Source organism: Arachis ipaensis, chromosome B8 (assembly GCF_059453495.1).
Source record: "Arachis ipaensis isolate K30076 ecotype BB chromosome B8, ASM5945349v1, whole genome shotgun sequence".
In the NCBI taxonomy this organism is placed as follows: domain Eukaryota; kingdom Viridiplantae; phylum Streptophyta; class Magnoliopsida; order Fabales; family Fabaceae; genus Arachis; species Arachis ipaensis.
Window position 1 is genome coordinate 81,225,627 of NC_142443.1, and position 9,402 is coordinate 81,235,028.

Below are 9,402 nucleotides of genomic sequence, written 5' to 3' on the forward strand. Positions count from 1 at the left end.
GCAAGTTGTGGAAATGGAATAGGAGTAGTGTTTTCTGTGGTGCCTGCGCCTTTTGGTGCTTCCTTCTGTGGTTGAGCTGTTTCTTCTTCAGCTGTGTTCTGTATATCCTCTTCCTCTTCAACATCTTCGATTTCTACCACCTCTTCAGCTGAGGCGTATTCTGGTGAGATTGGTTCCTCCTGATTCCTCTCCTGCAGTGTGGTTCTGGACCTCAGGGTGATGGCATTAATGCCTCCCTTTGGATTGGGTAATGGTTGAGAGGGGATTCCAGTGGTGCTTGAAGGTTGGTTACTGGAATTTTTTGTTGATCCAAACTGTGTCATAAAAGCTTGCAGAGTAGAGGTGAGACCATTCAGACTGGCATTAATACTATTCATGATGTTGTTTTCCATGGTCTGTTGTCTTTTCTCAAAAGATTGTAGTAGATCTTCATTAGAAGATAACGAAGAATGAGTAAATTGAGAGGTCTACTGCTGATTGTTCTGTGGTCCTTGGTTTTGCCTCAGGTGAGGTGCTCTGTAAGGTTGATTTTGCTGCCTGTTATTGTTATTGTTCCACTTCTGATTTCCCTAATTATCTCTGCCTCCTCTGTTATTGTTGTCCCTCCAATTCTGGTTTGAATTGTCCTGCCATCCATGGTTATTATTTCCACTTTGATTGTACCCTTAGTTGGGGCAGTCATAGAAGTTGTGAGTGGATGCCACCATGTTGTCTTCTTGTTGGAGCTGTGGGCATTCATCAATGTAATGGCTATAATCAGCACAGATTCTGCAAATTCTTTGTGGGACTAGTTGTTGGTTTTGTTGTGGTGGAGGAGGTTGAGCTTGCTGAGCTTGTTGATTCAACTGCATTTGCTTCAGCAAGTTGGTCATTTCACAAATGCTTTGAGTCAGAGCAGCAGTCTCTCTGCTAGAAGATACTTCTGTCACAGCTTTTGAATGGCCTTGCTTCTGTCTGTGGTTCCTAGTGGATTCAGCTAAATCACTGATCAATTGCCAAGCTTCATCAGTGGTCTTGTACTTCTTCATAGACCTATTGCTGGCACTTTCCAGTGTGGTCTTATCTTGAGGCCTCATACCCTGTGTAATATAGCTGAGTAGCACGATCTTGTCAATCATGTGATGGGGGCATGCTTCCAGAAGATTATTGAAGCGCTCCCAGTATTCAAAGAGAGTCTCATTGTCATCCTGAACAATTGTGGAGATATCCTTCCTCAGTTTATCAGTAACTTCAGATGGAAAGAATTTTTCCAGAAACTCCTTTCTGAGTGTATCCCAGCTGGATACATTTGCTAGAGGTTGAGTGTAGTACCACTCTCTTGCTTTTTCCTCAAGAGAAAATGGAAAAGCTTTCAGCAGAATTGAAGTTTCATCAGTGCCATCACGCTTGACAGTAGAACAGGTTGCCTGGAAATCTCTCAAGTGCTTGATAGGCTCTTGAGCAGGTAGGCCATGAAACTTGGGCATCAAATTTAGCAGTGCGGTTTTTATTTCAAAATCTGTAGCTACCGCTGGATGATGCGCTTGAAATGGTTGCATTGTAAAATCAGGGGCTCCTTCCTCCTGGATGGTAACTCTCCTAGCTGCCATGTTTTCTGCACGTAAAACAACCAAATCAGTAGAACGGGGGCTGGTTTCTTCTTCAGATTCACTTTCAGATCCGCCCTCAGAGCGGGCTAACCGACGCTGTTCTCGCCTTATTCGTGAAATTATCCTTTCAATTTCAGGATCGCATATTAGCAAGCGTGGATCAGGAAGTGAACGCGTCATTTGACGGAAGAAACATGCAGCTTGTAGTAGCAAAATAAAATAAAATGCAAATAAATAAATTCTAATCAATAAAATTAGCACTCTATTGTAACTCCCCGGCAGCGGCGCAAAAAATTGATGAGACACAGAAGCTGGTGAATTAAAAATTATTAAAATGGTTACGTTGCAAGTATAGTTCTTAACTCACCAAAAATCTGCCTATCAATTTAGAAGTATGTCACAGAGAGTTTGAATTAAAAATTACTGGGAGTTTTAAGCCCCAGGTCGTCTCCCAACGAGTTACAGAAAAGTGTGCTATCTTATTAATCAGATGTTCAAAGAAGTTGAGTTAAGTAAATTGGAATTTAAATTGAGGAAATTTAATTAATATGAGTAAAAGCCTTGACTGGGAGTTGATTGGTTGGAATTTCTATTGTTGATGGAGTGATTGTAAGATTAATTTATAATTAATGGTTGTTCTGTTTGGTTATCCTTTATTAGGTAAGGGAAAGTCAAATAAGTTGGAATGCCAGATCTGTTCACAAGTTGCAACCCACTTAGTTCAAAGGGATTGGCGTTGGTGACAGGATAGCAATCCAACATTTAACCCAATTACAAATTTTTCCTTCAATCCTTCCAACTCAAGAGTTCCTTTTAATCAACTCCCCATCAAGTAAAGAAACTACTCACGCATTGTAAATAATAAATCCATAGCACATGAAAGGGAATTAAAAGAAGACATGATTATTGGAATTGAAATTGAATTAAAAAGAAATAATCCTTGCATTAATTAATCATAAAAGTATTCAAATAACAAAATTGAACAAAACAAAGAACATGGAAGAATGAAACCAAGTTAAGAAAACGAACTAGAATGACGAAGTCTTGATGATGAAAATAAATCTTCTCAATGTTCCAATGCTAAGATCAATTGAAAATTAAAAATTCTAAAACCTAGAGAGAAAAACCTAAGAGAGTAAAACTAGATCTAAAACTATCTCTGAAGAATGTGTTGTTTGTTTCTGCATATTCTCTGACTCTAGTCTGCTGTTCTGGGCCGAGAACTGGGTCGAAATAGGGTCCAAAATTACCTCCAGCAAATTCTGCAGATTATGCAGATCGCACATGTCACGCGATCGAGTCATCCATGCGGACGCGTCACTTGCCCTTTTCCTCGCCACGCGTTCGCGTCGTCCACGCTACCGCGTCGCTTGGGCTTTCCAATCCGCGCGGCCGCGTGAGCCATGCGGCCGCGTCGCTGCGATTTGCTCTCCTTCGCGCAGTCGCGTGAGCCATGCGACCGCGTCACTTCTCGCTGGTTATCTCCTCAAATTCTTGTGTTTCTTCCATTTTTGCTAGCTTCCTTCCCAATCTCCAACTCATTCATGCCCTATAAAATCTGAAACACTTAACACACAGATCACGGCATCGAATGGAATAAAAGAGAATTAAAATTAAATAATTAAAGTCTCTAGGAAGCAGTTTTCAAACATGTAATAAATTCCGGAAAGAAATCTAATATGCATGCTAATTTAATGAATAAGTAGGTAAGGATCATGATAAAACCACATAATTAAACAAAATATAAACCATAAAATATTGGTTTATCAGCTTCCCCTTTACTTCTTAACGTTAGAGGCCACGTTAACTAAGTTAACGTGGCAACTAACGTGGCCACTTATGAGCTTGGTCCAATTATTAGTGATAATGTTAAGTGTCACTAACGTTGGCTCCATTTCCTTTCTTCCACGTTAGAGTTCACGTTAACTTAGTTAACGTGACTCTTAACGTGGGCAATGATGGCTTCGAGAGCGTTATTGGCAATTACTTTTCTCATTAACTTTGCAAGTTACTCCCATTCCACATTAGTGTTAACGTTAGTGTAACTAACATAGCCACTAATGTGGTTCTTCTTTGCTTCCTTCGTCCTGAAATCAAGCAATAAAGTGCATCAAAGTTCTAGTCCAAGTCATGGGAAATGCAACATCCAATTTGTCCTTAAATTCATGCAAAATCCTCATGAAATCATGTAAAATGCACAATGTATGCTTGAATCAAGATGTAAGTGAATATCTACCCAAAACTAGCTTATTTCCTAAGGAAATGCATGAAATTACCCTAAAAACAGTAAAGAAAAGGTCAGTGAAACTGGCCAAAATGCCCTGGCAACACAACACCAAACTTAAAGCTTGCTTATCCCTAAGCAAGTACTGGAACAAGAGAATGATGAATGGAATGCCAAGAGAAATGAGTCATTCTTGTGGAAGTCATGTCCCTGGTTTTATGGTGGTTTCATGCATAGCAACTTAGGTTCATTCCTGGCTTTCAGACCTTTATCATGTCCTAGAATACTCACTGTGATTGCATCCCATGAGACTTTTATTCATTGATCATTTTGTTGTTATTTCAGGGCTTATTTTTGTTCTTAAGCTAAGTGCTTTGTAAGGGGGCAACTCTTTAAAATAAGCTTTCAGCCAACACTCCCGAACCAGTTGGTTCAAGGTGCTAGGTGTTGAAGCACCCCTAAGGACTTACTTGCTCAAGTCTCTCCCCCATACATACACACCACAAGCACATAGTTTATTTATTTTCTTTTCTTGAGACCTTGGTGTTCAGCACCTCTTTGGGTTACTAAATGCTCTGTATTGAGGGTTATTCTTGATAGTGGACTTTCAGCTGATAATCCCGAGTTAGTTAACCCAAGTTACCAAGTGATAAGGCACCCCTAAGAGCTTATTCATCCAAGTAGATCCCTCACACAGGAGCACCACAGACACGCCTCAAGATTAAAGACCATTGGTGCCTAGCCTTATTTCTTGTTCTTTTTCTTTTATTCCTCAACTTTGATTGTTCTTTCCCTTTTTCTTATTAAGATCTTCTTATTTAGCTAGTCTCATGGGGTGTGTCTCAAGCATAGTATTCATGACAGATAGTTGTCCTCCCACCTTATGGTTGAACCAACTTAGCTAACTTATGACTATACCATAAACTCATGAATTTATTCCATAGTATGAACTCCTCTCTGGTCTTTAAAAACACTCATTCTCTTTTCATTTGATTTAAAGGGACAAACATACAAGTAAGCAAAGTAAGGGTGCAGTGACATAAAGACCAACAAGCATAGACCTCTTCAACTCAAAACTTAAAAGATAGAAATAAAGAAAAAGTTCAAACTATTATGGAAGCATGTTCTATTTCATACAAGATCTTCCTTATTCAAAGCATAGAAAAAGATGGACTAAAGAAGGGACTCCACCACCTTTTACTCATGTGGTTGCCCATGCTCTCCTCCTTGCTTGTCCTCCTTGTATCCCTCTTGAGTGCTCATACTCCCACTCCCTTTGCTTTTTCCAATCAGCTTCTTCCAGAAACCACCATCTTCCATCTTCTTCTTGAGTGTTTCCTTCTGTTGTTTCACCTTCCTCTCTTCTTGTTCTATAAAATCTTTTTGGACCTCATCATAAGTAGGGATGGCATAGTGTAGATGATGTATATTACTGGACATGTAGTTCAACTTGGCTTGAGTGTTTACGTTGAACTCCTCCCTATGTAGTTTAGTATTTGCTGCTCCATTTGTTATTTCTGCCACTCTTCTTGTTGTCTCATCCAGTTGGACTGAAGGTTTAGTATTTGCTCTTGTCCTTCCATATGTCTCATCCCCAAATCTTCAATGGCTTTTAGAAGGTGATTCATATTCAAGTCGGCTGGGTAAGGATGCTCTTCTTGTTGATATTCTTCCTGATGAGACTCCTCTTGGTGAGCTCCTTCTTTTGCTTTTAGTTTCCCTATTTGTGGCCTTCTTTGTTGCTGAGCAGGTGTAGTATAGACCATATGCTGGATTGTCATCAGCCTCCCAGGGTTCACCCAGTCTGGATTGCTATCCTCAAAGACCACCTTGGCCTCTTTGCATAATCTGAAAATGGTGCTGGGGTACCAAAGTTTGGCACCTGATTCAAGCTTCTCAGCTGAATCTTGAATTCCTTCAGCTATAAGTTCATGCACATTGATTTCTCCACCTTGTACTAGGCAATGTACCATAGTTGCTCGATTAATATTGACCTCTGAATTATTTGCAGCCGGGAGGATAGACCTCCTCACGAGTTCAAACCACCCCTTGGCTTCCGGGCTAAGGTCTCCCCTTTTGATGAACCGGGGTCTCCCATCTCCATACCTCTCCCAGTCAGCTGCTATAACACAGATATCAGTCACGATCTCAGTGAGCTCATCATTGTCTTGGCTTTTACTTATCCTTGCATGATAACTGGGCTCATCAAAATATGGTGATTTCAGGTGAAGAGCTCTTGTTATAGCATTTGGGCTGAAGTCCACCTCCTTTCCTCTTACATAACTTTTGAAGGTTGGGGCCCTGGTTTTGTCTTCTCTCACCACATTTGCGTAGAACTCTTTGATGAGGTTTCCATTGATCTTCCCCTCTGGATTAGTGAGCCTTTGCCACCCTCTTTTTTCAATTTTCTCCCGAATTTGTGGGCATTCATCTTCATTGAATTGGAAGGTTAACTCGGGCAATATCTTTTTGAGCTTGATCCGCTCAAATTCTCATTCATGGAAGGCAGTTTTGAATCTCTTCTCATCGAAAGGAATGCTCTCCATTGGTTCCTTCCTTTTTTGCCTCTTGGAGCTTGATGATGCCATGAATTTGAGTTGCTGTGTGAGGGGATTTGAAGGTAAGGATGGATGAAGAATTTGGTTGGTTAGGATGAGGTGTGATGAAGAGGTTTTAGACGCTGAAAGTGTGAAGTGGAGAGTAGGAATTTGAGTGTGAGGGGTAAGTGTGCACTAGGACTCACTTATATCTGGAGATTGTGAGTGAATGGAGGGTGTGGATTGAGGGAATTGTTGCTTGATGGACCGTTGGGGTTGTGCATGGGGAAAGGACAAGGATCATCATTTTATGAGAGATATTGATTCGGTCTTCAAGAGTCTCCTTTCTTTAATGTTGCATGGCAACATTTTCCAATGCATTCCTTCTTGAGACAAGTGTATAGTCCCTCTTCATGAAGTGGCCGAACCCTTCTCATTTAGTTGTCCAATCAATCTCCTTCAATGTTCCTCTCCTTTTCCTAAAAAGATAAAAGAAGAAAAGGAAGAATTAATCATCATAAAAAAAAACAATTTAAACTTTTCGGCTAGAATAATAAAAAAAAGAAAAGATTTTGTTTATTCATGAACTCCAACTAACTAACTAACTATGTATCCTTATATGCACATTGGTGGCACCATGGGGTGACACCAAACTTAGTTTGGAGTACTGTGATGAAAAGTTCTGTTCAAAGCTCCAAGACTAGCATGCTCTCAGTTGCATTCATGCTTTCTTGGCACGCTTTGAACACCAAACTTGTTCTTCACTATATACTGCAATATAAGGATTTCACCAAGTGTTTGTCAAGTTTGGGTTGGAATTCATGAATATTGACTTATTCACTAGTAAAAGCTCATAAAACATGGGTTGCCTCCCATGAAGCGCTTCTTTAGCGTCACTAGCTTGACGTTTCTCCTTCATCAGGGAGGTTGATAATGCTTCAAGTTCTCCCCTCTTGCCTTGGACTTATATCCATTGGTTGTATCAATGATCTCTACATGTTCCAAGGAGAGAACTCTGTTGATAGTGAAGACCTTAGGTAACTGAGATGGTACAGTGGGGAGATTAGGGGGGATATCTGGGAAGTAAGCTGAGATCACTTTATCTCATGGAGAGAAGTCTTCCGTAGGGATCTTCTTGTTCCTCCACCCCCTTGGTACCTTCTTCTTTGTCCCTTTTGATGTTGCCTTGCTCTTGGTGACTTCTTCTTCTAAGGAAATTTTGTTGTTGTCTTCACATGTCTCTGGTGGTTTAGGTTCCTCCAGCATTTCCTTGAGTTGTGACAACTGCTTATTTCCTTGTTCATCAACCAAGGGCTTTCCCAGATGGGCTGGTTGTGCTTCAGTGCTTGCTTCCTCTGTCAGCATCTCATTATGATCTTTGCTTGGTTCTTTGTTTTCTTGGTCTGCTTCTTGTGAGAGTTTGAAAACATTAAAGCTGAGTCGTTCATCATGGATCCTCAATATTAGCTCCCCTCGCTCCACATCTATGAGTGCTCTGGCTGTAGCTAGGAATGGTCTTCCCAATATGATTGGGTGAGTGTGACTCTCTTCCATGTCTAAGATGACAAAGTCTGTGGGAAGAAAGTACTTCCCAACCTTTACCAATACGTTTTCCACCACTCCTATTGCTTGTTTTTGAGTTTTGTCTGCCAGCCTTATGACTACATCTGTGGGCATTATCTCATTGATCTTCAGCCTCTTCACCAGGGATAAGGGCATTAAGTTGATGCTTGCTCCCAAATCGCAGAGTGCTTTATCAAACATTGTTTCTCCTATGGCACAGGGGACATGAAAACTCCCTGGATCTTTTCTTTTCGTAGGCAACTGTGGTTGAATGAGGGCACTGTACTCCTTGTTCATCACTATAGTTTGGCCTCCCTTGAGTGAGCTTTTCCTGGGAAGCAGCTCCTTCTTATACTTGATGTATGCGGGTATTTGTTGAATAGTCTTGATGAATGGTATGTTGACATGCAGAGATGCAAACAAATCTAGAAACCTTGAGTATATTCTCTTCTCCACAGCACCATTGAGCAGTTGGGAAAAAGGTGCATAGAGTCTCAATAGCTCTTGTTGTGAGATTTCTGGTTCTTGATGATCTTTTTCCTTCTTCTCTACTGAGGTATCTTCAGGTTGTTCTGACAGCTTGCTTGGCTTGTCCTCAGTCTCCTTATCACTTATAGTGACCATCTTACAATCTTCCCATCTTACTTTCTTTGTTTCACCTCTCGGATTCTTCTCTGTGTCACTTGGGAATCCATCTGTGGGTTTGGGAATTTGCTCAGAGAGATACCCCACTTGAGATTCTAACCTCTTGATTGTGTCTCCCTGGTTCTTGAAACTGGCTCGCACTTCCTCCTTGAACACCTTGTTGTCTTGAATCTCCTTGCCTATGCCTTCAAGTAGATTCTCAATCCTTGAGAGTCTGTAATCAAATGATTGTAGATCATGATTAGAGGTGGAAGGATGAGGTAAGTTATTTTGGTTTTGATGTGGATGTGGAGAGGTGTTGTTATTGGGGTGTTGATATGGTCTAGATGTGAAATGTTGGTGGCTTGCATTGTTGGGATTTTGGCGTCTTTGATCACGGCTTTGGTCTTGTTGATTTCCCCACCCAAAGTTTGGGTGATTCCTCCATCCAGGGTTGTAGGTCTTGGAGTATGGATCATGATTTTGCCTAGGTGAATTCCCAATGTAGTTGGCTTGCTCCTGACTGCCCTCTGTTTCTTCACTCACTCCTTCTTGGTTTGTTGATGAAGTGGAGATTGCTGCTACTTGGTTCCTCTCCATCTTCTTGGTGAGGTCAGCCAGCTGCTGGGTAATGAGCTTGTTTTGGGCCAGCAGAGCATCTACATTATTTAGCTCCATTACTCCTCTTGTGTTCCCTCTTTCGGAAGCATAGAAGTAGTCATTCTCTGCTACAGTTTCAATGACATCTATGGCCTCCTCAATGGTCTTCTTCTTGTTCAAAGATTCTCCGGATGAATGGTCTATGGCCTTCTTTGACTCATAAGAGAGCCCTTCATAGAAAATGTGCAGCTGCACCTATTTATTG

General features: G+C 41.0%; 1 non-coding gene across 1 annotated transcript; it reads left to right on the forward strand.

Annotated features, from left to right (window-relative positions):
* Positions 1-1,112: 1,112 nt before the first annotated feature.
* LOC148548586 (small nucleolar RNA R71) lies at positions 1,113-1,220 on the forward strand. The gene has a single exon (XR_015897978.1). It is a non-coding gene; the product is annotated as a small nucleolar RNA R71 (small nucleolar RNA).
* The last annotated feature ends 8,182 nt before the right edge of the window (positions 1,221-9,402 follow it).